Below are 13,352 nucleotides of genomic sequence, written 5' to 3'. Positions count from 1 at the left end.
CGGGGACGGGTGGGATTTTGGTGGGGACGGGTGGGATTTCTGTCCCCGCGCAACTCTCTACCTCTAACATCATTTTTCCAAGCCATACATTCAATTTAGCAGCTTGAAATGAGAGGGTTCTTTCAAGGAACTTCTTAGATATATATATATACCTGCTGGATTCAAACATCGAACTCTCTGCTTTGTATAAATATATCCTTACAATTTAATTTGAATGCCAGAGTTTTAGAAAGTAGATGAAATTGCTCTGTAGGCACAGTGATGAAATATAACTTTATAAATGTATTTTAACACATCAGTGAGGTTTTTAATGTTTCTCCAGAGTCTGCTTTTGAGATCGGGTAAGCAGTGCCCCTAGGGAATTAGAACTAACTATTTGCTACCAGTATATATATATATATATATATATTTTTTTTTTTTCTGTTTGAAAATCTTACACTGCTGCCCTGTTCACGCTTGCCGGGGTAAAGCATGGGAGGAGAGGCCCCTTATTCATCAAACAAGAAGCACCAGCTGCTTCTTCCTCTGTAGTCGGAACCACAGTGGGAATGTGGGGAGCATTATATAGGAGTTTTAGGAGAAGAGGGATAGCCTAATGCGTTAGAGTGGCAGACTGAGTGCCAGGGGAGCCCAGTTCAAATCCCACTGCAGCTCTTCCTGATCTTTTTGGATTATTGCCCTCTTGTTTGGTTTCGTATCTGAAACTGTCTTATTCAAAATGTACCAGAAACTCAGGTATGTTCATCTTCCCTACCCCAAGAGCTTGCCGTTACAAGACTTTTTTGGACAGGACACTGGAATATCAGGCTGGGAAGATGAACTCCTGGTTAAATCCATTGATGGCTCAAACCTATTCTTACTTTATATTCAGGAAATCATTAAAAACTTACTTATTTGACTATCAAGAATGTTGATTTTATATTCATGATGAGGTTTTTATCTTTAAAAAAATTTTTATCTCAAATTTTTAATTGATAATAATAGTTAGGAACTATATTTTAACCAATGTTATATTTGATGTATGTATTTAGTAGTGTTATTATGAAATTGTACTTTTCACTGAAATTATTCAGTTTTTTTCTTTTGTGAACCGCCCAGAACTGTTGGTTGAGCGGTATATAAGAAAATAAATTATTATTATTATCTCGGGCAAGTCATTTAACCCTCCACTGTATCAGGTACAAACACAGACTGTCAGCCCTCCAGGGACAGAAAAATACCTACTGCAGCGATGCCAAGGCTGAACCATACCAAAGAGTGAGATTTTTTTTTTAGATGCTACATTCCAGGGTATAAAGCCAGAATTGCATAAGTTTAGTACTGCTTTACAAATGAATCAAGGCAGCATCAAGCAATACTGATTTTTCTTTGGAGCCTCTGAAAGAATACAGATAAAAATGCAGAGTAATGGGGGGGGGGGGGGGGTAGAATTAGTGAGCTGAAAATTGTCTTCCAGTTCCACCTAGTAGTTAAAAGTATGTACATTGGGTTTCAGAGCACATGTGTTTGCAGTAAAGCAAAAAGAGACGGGGCAAAGGGAAGCAGTAGGCAGGAAGGTGTGCTCCGATTTCTCCTTACTGGTTGGACCATTTGGTTTACTTAAGGCTTCCCACTCGTGAAAGCAATAATCGAGATGAGTATACTGGTTCTGAAGCTCTGATGAATGACAAATAGGACTCAAAGAGTGTGAGAGTGAGAAAGCTTTCAAACGAATGCAACATACTCCTCCTGAGTGAGACTTGGCATCTCTTCTACTGTATCTGAACGTACACCACGATGATAGCTTTCAGGCTTGCAAGTAGTATATTAGAAATTAAGTACACTTTCCCCCTCAATATTCACGGGGGTTAGGGGCAGAGCCAGCCTGCGAGTATTGAAAAAATGTGAATAACTTTCAGGGCCGACTCTGACCCACCCCCTGCTTTCCTCCTGCCTCCCGGACCTCTCCACACCGTACGTGCTGGTCTAGCGGTGAAGCGGGACAGGAGCGCTCTTCTTACGCTCCTGCCCTGTGCAGATCCGTCCACAAAAACAGCTGCTGTGAGTTCTCGCTGTAGTCTCGTGAGACCATGGGAACTCAGAGCAGTCATTTTTGTGGATGGCTTTGCATGGGGCAGGAGCGTAGGAAGAGCGCTCCTGCCCCGCTTTATTGCTAGGCCACCAGATAAGGTGTGGAGAGGTCCAGGGGGTGCAGAAGGGAGGCGGGGGTGGGTCCGGGTTTAGAAATTTGCGAATAACTTTAGTTGCAAATCCTAGACCCGTGAATCAGGAGGGAGAAGTGTAAAGGGGGGGGTGCGGGCAGTCGGCCCTGGGCGCTGTCTTGGTGAGGATGCAGACACCCATCGTCCTCATTGCTTCCCTTCCCCTGTACCTCTGTAACGTCAGAACGTGGCGTAGCGTGGGTGAGATGAGCTCCTACCCCCCCCAATCTTCTCTGCTTCCCCCCCACCTCTACACGCTCCTTCCCCCATACCTCTGTTCTTGGCGTGCGCAGCAACCCCCAACCTGCTGTTGTGCCAGTGTCAGCTCTTCCTCTGATGTCACTTCCTGGACCTTCGCCTAGGAAGTGACGTTGGAGGAAAAGCCGATGCTGGTGCAACAGCAGCTTGGGAATTGCTGCTCGCACCAAGAACATTACAGAGGTATGGGGGAAGGAGCATGTTGAGGTGGGGGAGGCGGAGAAGATTGGGGGGTAGGAGCTCATCTCACCCACGCTATGCCACTGGGCAGGGGGAGGACTCTTAACATGCCGCTTTGCCTTGGACCCACGAACAGATTAAACCTGCCATTGATAAGGGTGTCTTGACAGATTTTTAGTTAGCGGGGCTATTTCTTTCAGTTCTGCCTGGCACAGCGGCGTTCTCAGGATTCTGCGGACCTGGTGTCACTTTCAATTTCATCTAATAACACTTTCTCTATTGGCAGAACCGATATATGCAGCTCCTGTGTATGTGATGGCGTGGAACTAGCAGCAGTGCACTTCGCATGGTGAAGTTTCTCTTGTCATTCTGATAGCGGCAGGTGAACGGGTCACAGTTGTAGATCTTGTTGGGAGCTGTAGAAGGTGCCTTACAGCACTTTATCCACCACTGGGGGTCAAACAAACATGGCACTGGCTCCACCTAAGTGCATGTCGGTTACGCGCACGCTTCGGTTATCTGCAGCCTACCACCACGGTCCCGATTTTTGGGGGGGTTGTTTATTTTTTTACATTAAAGTCAATGGATGTAAACTCCGGATATTTGCAATTCAGATAAGCACACAATCCGCTTATGCGCACTGCTGTCATAGGTCCCACCTCTATTCTTTTACGTGACGTTCACTCCGGTTAAATGCAATCACGTTCTGACTGGGAATGGCTAGGCTTCACACAGCGGCTTAAGCGCTGGGACAGCTGGGAAAGTGAGTGCTCCGCTTCCACTCAAGCTGTAGGGCGTAGCTTTCCTGTACTTTAGGCTCCAGCAGCCCACGCCCCATATTTAAACTGAGCCGGCTTAACTCCAGCATCCCCCTATCCCTCCCCCACTCCTATTAAGGTTAACCCTTTCAGGACCAAGGGACATATTTGTCCCATAACTTTAAAATCCTATAAATGTTGATTGGGATAGTCTACAGTTCTAAATTTGATATGTACGGATTCCATATGATACTGCCTTTATGTAAACAAACTGGTTCCGACATTCATTCATTAGCGTCGTTGCTAGATTGACGAGAAGATTCACTTGCCACACTGTCCATAAGCCAGAAGTGTGATTTTTTTAAATAAAAATAATGATATTTCACAAAAAAAATCAATTTTTTGGCATCTGCAAGCCCTTTTTACCATAAAAATGTCGTCAAAACCACAAAAATTGGCCTACGATCCTTATGGTCCTGAAAGGGTTAAGCGCACGTGGCGACCCGGTCCGAGGGGGCGTGCACTTAAGCGGAGTCGACTGTAGATCTTATAACTGCTAGAGATGCGTTCCCCGTGGCATCTTTGCGTTTTATGCCTTCCAACATGTGGTATCTTAGAAACATGTATGTAAACAGGAACTTGTCCGTCAATTTAGGAGCACAAAAGTATTCAAGAAGGTTTATAAACTTGCCACATTTGGAATTCAGGAAGAAAATTAGGAATATCTAGGATTGGAGTTTGTCTTAGAAATGAACTATTTTTGGCACTACTGATGCAGTTGTTGTGCTGGATACTTATAAAGACCAGTTACTGAAGAATCTAGCTACGATAACTATTAAATCTACCCTTTTCCACTGGAAAAAGACTCTTCTAAATTGGAATTCAACAATTGGGGGAATGTGGCGTGTTTATATGCTAAGGGCTCCTTTTACGAAGGTGCGCCACAGGTTTAACTGCACGCACCGGATTAGTGCGCGCTAGCCAAAAATCTACCGCCTGCTCAAAAGGAGGCGGTAGCGGCTAGCGCATGCGGCATTTTAGCGCGCGCTATTCCACGCATTAAGGCCCTAGCGTGCCTTTGGAAAAGGAGCCCTAAATGTGAAGACAAGTGTGGCAATTTGAGGAGATTTGACCGAATATATACTTATGGCAGTTATTATGATATACGCTTTCAACTTCTCATGACTAATTGCATTAGTATTGTCCACTTGTTTTGTATATACATAAATAGGGCAGGATTAACCAGTAGGCCAAGTAGACATGTGACTAGGGCCCGAAATGGTCAGGGGGGCCCGATGAAGGAAGGCATCAAAATTGTTTTTTCTAAACGGTGATGGGCCCCTCCAACGTCGATTGGCAACGCACCCCCCCCCCCACATATCGACGGAAAATAAGACAAGCAAGCAACGCGGGTAAGAAAGGCAATGGGAACTGTAATTGTGCAAGCGGTGCTGCTTGCCCAAAGCTTCCCTCTGACGCAGCTTCCTGTTTCCGCCTGGGCGCATGGTGGGGTGGGGCGGGGCAGGGGGCCCAGTGTACTTGTGTGCCTAGGGGACCCTCGACAAATTAATCCTGCCCAGATTATGTATTTATTTAAAATCTAATAAAATATTCATTGGAAAAAAAAAAAGAAACATTGGTACAATGTTTTTGGAGAATGAAGATTCCTAAACTATCCCTGTTGCTTTCTCTGGGAGGCAATTAAGAGGCTATGGAATTGTTAGTAACAGTTCCTTTCTAAGAAGCCTCTTTCCACCAGCAACAGAAAAATGAAGGCCACTGCAATAAATACTCATACAAACCACCATCACTGCATTCATTACCTACTCCTCTACACACTCTCCCATACACAGATATATCGGAGAGTTATCACTCTTTGTGCACGTGTCAGTATCAGTAGCGTAGTAGGGGGGGGGGGGTGGACCACCCCAGGCGCCATATTAGCGGGGCGCCGGCGCCTCTCCTCCTCTCTACCCCACCGTGTACCTCTTGAAATATTCGCCGGCACGAGCAGCATCTTCCACCTCCTGCTCACGCCAGTCTCGGCTCTCTTCCGACATCATTTCCTGGTCATGGGACCAGGATATGATGTCAGAAGGGAGCCGAGGCTGGCAGGAGGTGGAGGATGCTGCTCTTGGCCTGCAAATGTCTCAAGAGGTATGTGGAGGGGGCACATGGTGCAGCAATGTCGGACGCCACAGCCCCCAGTACCTCCCTCCCTCGCTACGCCACTCGTCAGTATGTACAATAACCCACTGTTCCTTGTATACTGAATTTTGAATTCGCCCTAGAATGCTCTAGGAAAATTGAGCCAACTGGGGAATCTGCATCAGGGTTACTCCGAGCCAAGCTGTTTGTGGGTGGGAGCTTTTGGAATGGAAGATTTCCAACATTCCACAGCTCCTCAACTGCCTCCCATAAACCCAGTTCAAATAAAAGCGATCAAAATGACATGAGGAAAGAGGTTGGGGGCTCTTCAGCTTGGGAAGGAGACAGCTGAGGGATGGTTGAGGTCTACGTAATCCTGAGTGGTGTGGAATGGGTAAGAGTGAATTTTTTTTTTTTTTCACCTTTTCAAAAAGTACAAAAACCAGGGGAAACTCCATGAAATTACATGGAAATCTTTAAAACAAAAACAATTAGGAGGAAATATTTTTTCACTTAAACAATAGTTAGGCTCTGGAACTTGTTGCCGGAGGATGTGGTAACAGCGGTGAACATAGATGGGTTTAAATGTCTCTTGAATGTTTTAATGTACAGTGCTGCTGTGTATGTCTAATAGCGCACTATAGAAATAAGTAGTAGGAGTAAATAAGGTTTGCACAAGTTCCTGGAGGAAAAGTCTGTAGTTTGCTATTGAGACAAACATGAAGGCAGCAACTGCTTGCCCCGGGATCAGCAGCATGGAGTGTTGCTACGGTTTGCGTTTCTGCCAGGTACTTATGACCTGGATTGGCCATTGTGGAAACTTGATACTGGGCTAGATGGACCATTGGTCTGACCAGTAAGGCTTTTCTTATGTTCTTATGAAAATACAGTGGTACCTCGGTTTACGAGTGCACCAGTTTGCGAGTGTTTTGCAAGACGAGCAAAACATTTGCAAAATCGGTGCCTTGGAAACCGAGCATGGCTCGATTTACGAGCACCCCCCCGTAATCCGGCACCCCCCCCCTGCGATCCGGCACCCCTCCTGCCTCGAACTGGCACCCCCCGCCATGATCCGACCCCCCCCCCCCCCCGACATGATTGGGCACCCGCCCCCAACACAATTGGGCACCCCCCTGCCGCTTCTTACCCTCATCTGGGCTCTTGAAGATCGGCCTACTCGTTTGCTGGGCCTTGAGCATCTGAGCATGCTCAAGGCCTGCGAGTTCATGTTCTGAACGTGAACGTGAACTCGCAGGCCTTGAGCATGCTCAGATGCTCAAGGCCCAGCAGACGAGGAGGCTGATCTTCAAGAGTGCCCAGATGAGGGTAAGAAGCGGCGGGGGGATGTCGGATCGTGTCGGGGTGCCGGATCACAGGGGGGGTGTCTGATCGCAGGGGGGGGGCCTTCAAGGGGAGCAATGCCGGTTCTAGGGGGGGGAATGCATCAAAGCGAGTTTCCATTATTTCCTATGGGGAAACTTGCTTTGATAAACGAGCATTTTGGATTACGAGCATCCTGGAACGGATTATGCTCGTAACCCAAGGTACCACTGTACTTTGTTAGTAGCATGTAGCAGTATTTCAATATAGCAAGTCCATTATTTTACTAAAAGTGATTGGGAAAATTTTCAAATGAAAAGATTGAAAAGGAAAACGCAGAGCGTTGTAAACATTTCAGGACGCCTGGTTTCCTTCTGCAGTATAGAAGTTTGCATGCGATTGTGATGCCAAGCAGTGGCAGGGAAGCCTTGAAAATTCTTGATCTCAGCCAATAACAAGGCGACTTTCAAAATGTACAATGACATCACAATGTGTTCTGACCTCTCTCAACCACCAGCTTCTCTTGTTCCTCTTTAGAGAGCGGTGACTTGTTTGCCATGTATCTCTTTGGGATCGGGGACCGGTAGACCCTACCTAAGGCAGCTGGGTGACCTCACAATGTGCCGTGACCTACCCAAGATTATTGCTGAGCTGAAACTGATCTTCCAGTTTCTAGGAAACTAAGGTAAAAGGACAAACAAGCATTCCAAGTGTGTGTGTGTGTGTGTGTGAGAGAGCTGTGTGGGGAGCACCGGATGCTCTGGCTGAGGCAGAATTTTGAATTAGCTTGAAACTTTAAAAATAATTAGGTAGGGGATGACATGTATTAGAGGGGAGGCTGGCAGAAAGATTTAGTTGTGTATTTATGACTGAGCTTCTAAGATTCAAAACAAGAAACAATAATCTGTCATAGAAGTGAGTAATTTACTTGTGAAAGCTTAAGTTAATAATGTAGAAATATTGATAATGATTTTTTGTTGTTGTTTTTAACTATCCTCCCAGTTCCTCAACGTATTTGTACAGCCTCTGTTTTTTTCCGTTTATTACGGGTCAAAAAGCCAGCACTGGTTTGGAGCAAATTCGACCATGCTTCTGTCAAAAAAATTCACTGGCTTCTGGTGATTTCTAGGATTCACTTTAAATGTACCTGCCTAATTTTTAAGATCCTCCCCTAATTCCACTATCCTGGAATTCTTCGAGACCTGACACTACCAGATCTGCCCACAGACTCAAACTATCTTTCCCCTCGTTAAAAGGCGTCATGTATTCAGGTAAATTAGGAAAATCCCTTTTCTTTAAATTCACTGAGCTTTGGAATAACCTCCCTGCCCCGCTGCTGAACCTAGGCTCATTCCAATTATTCCGAAAGTATCTGAAAACCTGGCTTTTCTCCAAAACGTAAAGCTAGCTATCCTCTTCATAACCTCGAATTTCTTATTATGTCCTTCCCTCATTGAATTTACCTGTAAACCGTGCCGAGCTCTATCTTTATGGAGATGATGCGGTATACAAACTTAAGGTTTAGTTTAGTATTCTTCCAGAATCTGGGTCTCTTGACAGCTTTGCATAGTACTGTGTGCCTGCACCCCATATCACAAGGGCTAGGTGCCTGATACAGGCAATCCCCGGATTAAGAATGTCCGACTTCTGTCAAACTCGTACTTATGAACTGGGGGTCTTGCCTCTCCCTTCCTGTACCAACACGCCCCCTCTTCCTCCCTTCCGGGCCAAATGCAACCCTCCTCCCTTCCGTGTCCCAACATGCCTCTTGTTGTCCTTCCTTCCGTTCTGCACCCCAAATTTGTGCTTTCCCCTCCCAAGGGTGTTTACCTCCGCTGGCCAGCTGCCTCCTCCCACCCTCACTCCTCTTCACAAAGCTTCAAGCAGCGGCTCCTGCATGTGGCCTGTGGCTAACCTGGAAGCCTTCTCTTAGACATCAGAGGGAAGGTTTCCAGGTCAGCCACGGGCGGCGTGTAGGAGAAAGAGGGGGCCCGTTGGCACAGGAAGGGTGAAGCAGGGTCACATTGGGACACAGGACGGGAGGGAGCACAAACTTCTGACAAAGGATGGAAGGAAAGAAGAAAGGAGGGAGGGAGCATGAACTTGGGATAGAATGGAGGGAGGGGAGCATGAATTTGGGACATTGGATGGAAGAATGGAGGGAGTGAGGGAAAGAGATTCTGAGGTGGGTAGGGAATAGAAAGGGAGAACTGTTGGGTATGGGAGTCTGAGTGAGAGGGAAAGAGAGATGGTGCACAAGGGGAAATGAAGAAAGGTGAATTGTTGGGCATAGGGAGGAGAAAGAAATATTGGACCTGGTGGGAAAGGCTTGAGGTACAGATGAATGGGGAAGAGAGATAAGAGGGAAAAATGTTGGATGTGGTGGTGGAGAGGGAACAGTGGGATAGATGAAGAACGAAAGTGTGTAAACCTAGCTTTTCTTTCTATTTAAACTAAAGTAGTTTATTTTGAGGACTGTTTCTCTAATTTTTAATGTTTTTATAGACTGTGTACTGTACAGGATCTGAGTTACATACAAATTCAACTTAAGAACGGTTTTAAAAATGGAACCCATTTTTAACCCAGGGTCTGCTTGTATCTGGTTTCTGTCCTAAAGACTGGGTAGCAAAGTCATAATTTTTTTTCAGTTCAAATATATTGAATTTTAACAAACAAACAAAATACAACTACATAAGGAGAGAACTATATAAAACATGAAATGTAAATAAAATATATTTTGGTGTTCATAAGCCAAACCACATGGCCAGGGCAGGATTAATTCTTCGAGGGCCCCTAGGCATACAAACACTGGGCCCCCCTGGCCCTGCTCCGCCCCCATTTATCTGTTTTCTTATTTACTTTATTTCCACTTGTATTTTTTTTTTTTAATTCAAAACAAAGATTAGCATACCAGTGCACAGTTTTTCTTCTGTGCAACCCCCAAACATCGCTGAACAAATCCCACTTCCTTCCCTTCCCACCTACTTACTCATGACTTTAACTCTGAACCCTTTCCATACATATATAAAAGTGTTCAAATAAAGCAGTAATACTATCCGAAATATAAGTCTATATTAATAACCATGTTTACAATACCTCTCAATTGCCTCACTGTCGACCAACTGTAATCCATATGTATGTATAAACAACCAAATCTGCCACTCCTCTAGTACGTTCCACTCTATGTATGTTAACTTCTAACGAAACAACAAGGCAAGCAGTCCACCAAAGAATCCGACATGAAACAAAAGAAGATCGGCAGAAAATAAGGAGATTCAAATCAGGTTTATTCAAAGTGCTCCCAAGAACTATACCCGATGCATTTCGCCAAACAAGGCTAGTCAACACTAACAGAAAACCATGTCTTTCATACACACAGAACACAGAAAACACCTTCGCCTAGTATGGAATATGTAATCACAAACTAACCCCTCCCCCTTTTACAAAACTGTATTGTGGGTTTTTGCCACAGTGGTAATAGCTCAGATGCTTGTAGAATTCTGAGCATCAGAGCTGTTACCACCATGGCCGGCGCTAAAAAATGCTCTACAGTTTTGTAAAAGGGGGGATAAAATAGAAATACGTAGACAAAGGTTAAATTGAACCACCAAGAAGCTGGACTCTGCATACAATGCAACACCATAGAAACAGCAATGCATGTCCCCTAAAGTAAAAAAATAAATAAATAGAAATTTTTTTCCTACCTTTGTCTTCTCTGATTTCTGCTTTCCTCATCTTCTTGTCGCTCTCTTCCTTTCATCCACTGTCTACCCTCTCCTTGCCCCTTCTATATGGCATCTTCTCTCCTTCTATGCCCCTTCCAGAAACTGTATGCCTCCCCCCTTCCATCTTTCCCTTCACCTCTAGTGGTCTGGCATCCATCTTCTTTTCTTCCCTCCTTCAATGGTCTGGCATCTCTCTCCTCTCCTTCTCTCTCCCACACCCCCATGATCTGGCATTTCACTTTCTCCTCTCCCTTTCCCCCACTTCTATCAGTATCTGCCCCTTCTTTCCCTCCAACCCAAATTTATCCAGTATCCTTCCCCCTTATGTCTCTCTCTCCCCTTTCCCTGCACACCAATTCCATCAACATCTGCCCCTTTTCTCTCCCTCCACCACCCTTCCCCCTTTCTCTCCCTCTATCACCCTTCCATGCTCCTTTCTCTCTCCCTCCAAACCAATGCAGGAAGTCCCACAACGCCTACAATTGCCAGCTCTGCTCAGGAAAAAGTAAATGATGTCAGAGGGGATGGGCCGGAAGACTCAGGGAGTTGCGGCAAGGTCCCGCGATGACTGCGTCTCCTGGTCCTCCCCCTCTGATGTCACTTACGTCTTCCTGAGCAGAACCGGCAGTTGCAGTTATCACGGGACCTTCCTGCATTTCAGTGTGGCTGCCTATTCTACTCCGGAATAAGTACGGCAGCCGCGCTGAGGTGCAGGTCCCATTGTAGAGTAGGGCGGGAGGTTCCAGGCCTGGCTGGCTGTGCACCTGGGGTGGTCCACCCCACCCTTGGTACGCCACTGTCTCTAGCAGCATCGGCAGCAGCACTGTTGGAGGGAGGTTTGTCTGTCGGCCGTCCGGTCGGTTGGGGGGGTCCCAGGGTGACGATGATGATGTTGCTGCTGCTGGTCGGTCGGGGGCCTGGGGCAATGATGCTGCTGCTGCCAGCGAATCCAGTGAGGGTGAGCCCAGTGGCCCTAATGCACTGCATGGATGGGCCCCCCTGACCATTTTGGGTCCTAGGCCCGTGCCTACTGGGCCTACCCTTTAATCCGGGTCTGCATATGGCACAGCTCAGAAATTGGAGGGTTGGAAGTAGAGAGTTGCGCAGGGACAGAAATCCCACCTATCCCCACCCGTACCTGCTAGAATTCTGCCCACTCCCGCCCATTCCCACCAGAATCTCCTCCGGCCCCACCCATCCCTGCGAGAAATTACCTGTCCCCATAAAAAGCAACAATTACCGTATTCATCGCTCCATGAGATGCACTTTTCCCCCCCCCCAAAAGTGGGTGGAAATGTCGGTGTGTCTTATGGAGCGAATGTAAACCCTCCCTAACTTCCAAAACGAGTCTACCAAAACATGAGATGTTTTTGGCGGGGCTGCGTGCAGTAGCAGCATGCTGACCTCCCTCGTAGACCAAGGTTCTGTTGTGGTTCCAGGGCATGGGAAGACAGGCAGGCTCCGTTGTGGAGGTCAGCGATGGGGAGATTGACGTTTGGCTTGCTGGATTGAGAGCGACGCATCATGAGGAGCTCGGAGGGTGTGCATTGTTGGAGGAGGTGACATGCGGGGATGTCCTGCATATATCTTTGTACTTCGCTGATTGGCCAGTTTCTCTTCTGTGTAAACCGCCTAGAAGTCAATTGATTGTTGGCGGTATAGAAGAATAAAGTTATTACAGTGGTACCTCGGTTTGCGAGTGCACCGGTTTGCGAGTGTTTTGCAAGACGAGCAAAATTGGCGCCTCGGAAACTGAGTATGCCTCGATTTACGAGCCTCCCCCCCCGCGATCTGGCACCCTCCCCCCCCGCGATCCGGCACCCTCCCCCCCCCGCGATCCGGCATCCTCCCCCCCCCCCCCCCGCGATCCGGCACCCTCTGCTCGCATCGCATCCCCTCCCTACCACGATCCGGCATCCCCCAGGCATCCACCCACCCACCCGATCACATTTCTTACCCCCGTTTGACACCAGCACCAACGCACAGGACATGCCGGTGCCCGAAGATCTGCCTCCTTCGCGCTGGGCCTTGAGCATCTACGCATGCTCAAGGCCTTCGGGTTCCCGTTCTCTCCGAGATTCCATTATTTCCTATGGGGAAACTTGCTTTGATATATGAGTATTTTGGTTTACGAGCATGCTTCTGGAACGAATTATGCTTGTAAACCAAGGTACCACTGTATTATTATTATTATTATGTTGAGGGCGCAATCTTTCAGTGTTGCTGTGAAGACCAGAGATGGGGAGTGGCTGGCGGCTGAGATGAGGATGTTGGATGCAACAGCTGACAGTTGGGCCCTGAGACAGCCCGCCTTCTCTCCTTGACCTTCTACCATCGACCCCTTCCTGCCTCCTTGCCTTTGGCTGCTTCAGGATCTTGCAGAGATCTGCCGAGCTGCTTAATTATGGTAACTGATTTCAATTTGCTCCCCATTTATTTTTATTTATTTATTTTTCTTCTTCTTACATTTGTTTTTGTTTATTATTTTATTTTTATTCCATACAATGTTTCTGATTCTCTTCCTACTCTCTTCTTCTTCTTTTTTCGATCTTAATATTCTCTATTCTTTTCCCCTTATTTACACGTAGTTTCTTCCATCATTACTTTCCAGGCACCTTAGCATAGATTGTGATCCCTAGCTGGGACAGATAGGGAGATTTTTGTGTGCCGTATTACCACATTGTTTAACCAATTTCTGTGTGAATAATTTCTCCTTGTATTCTTTTGTACACCGCCATAAACCGAAAGGCATATGTGCGGTA

The 13,352-nt window shown here is 46.5% G+C and overlaps 1 protein-coding gene across 3 annotated transcripts in view; it reads left to right on the top strand.

Annotated features, from left to right (window-relative positions):
- LZTS2 (leucine zipper tumor suppressor 2) overlaps positions 1-13,352 on the top strand; it is a 300,826-nt gene that overhangs the window by 183,212 nt on the left and 104,262 nt on the right. Inside the window, exon 3 of one of the 3 annotated variants that reach the window (XM_033941531.1) lies at positions 7,403-7,550. The exons of the other annotated variants lie outside the window; for them this stretch is intronic. The gene's annotated coding sequence lies outside the window, so the exon portion shown is untranslated. The remainder of the gene's footprint in view (positions 1-7,402; positions 7,551-13,352) is intronic. 3 annotated transcript variants of the gene reach the window in all.

This window comes from Geotrypetes seraphini, chromosome 4, assembly GCF_902459505.1.
Source record: "Geotrypetes seraphini chromosome 4, aGeoSer1.1, whole genome shotgun sequence".
Lineage (NCBI taxonomy): Eukaryota > Metazoa > Chordata > Amphibia > Gymnophiona > Dermophiidae > Geotrypetes > Geotrypetes seraphini.
Note: the sequence above shows the minus strand (reverse complement) of the source record. Positions and strands in the feature narration are given on the sequence as shown.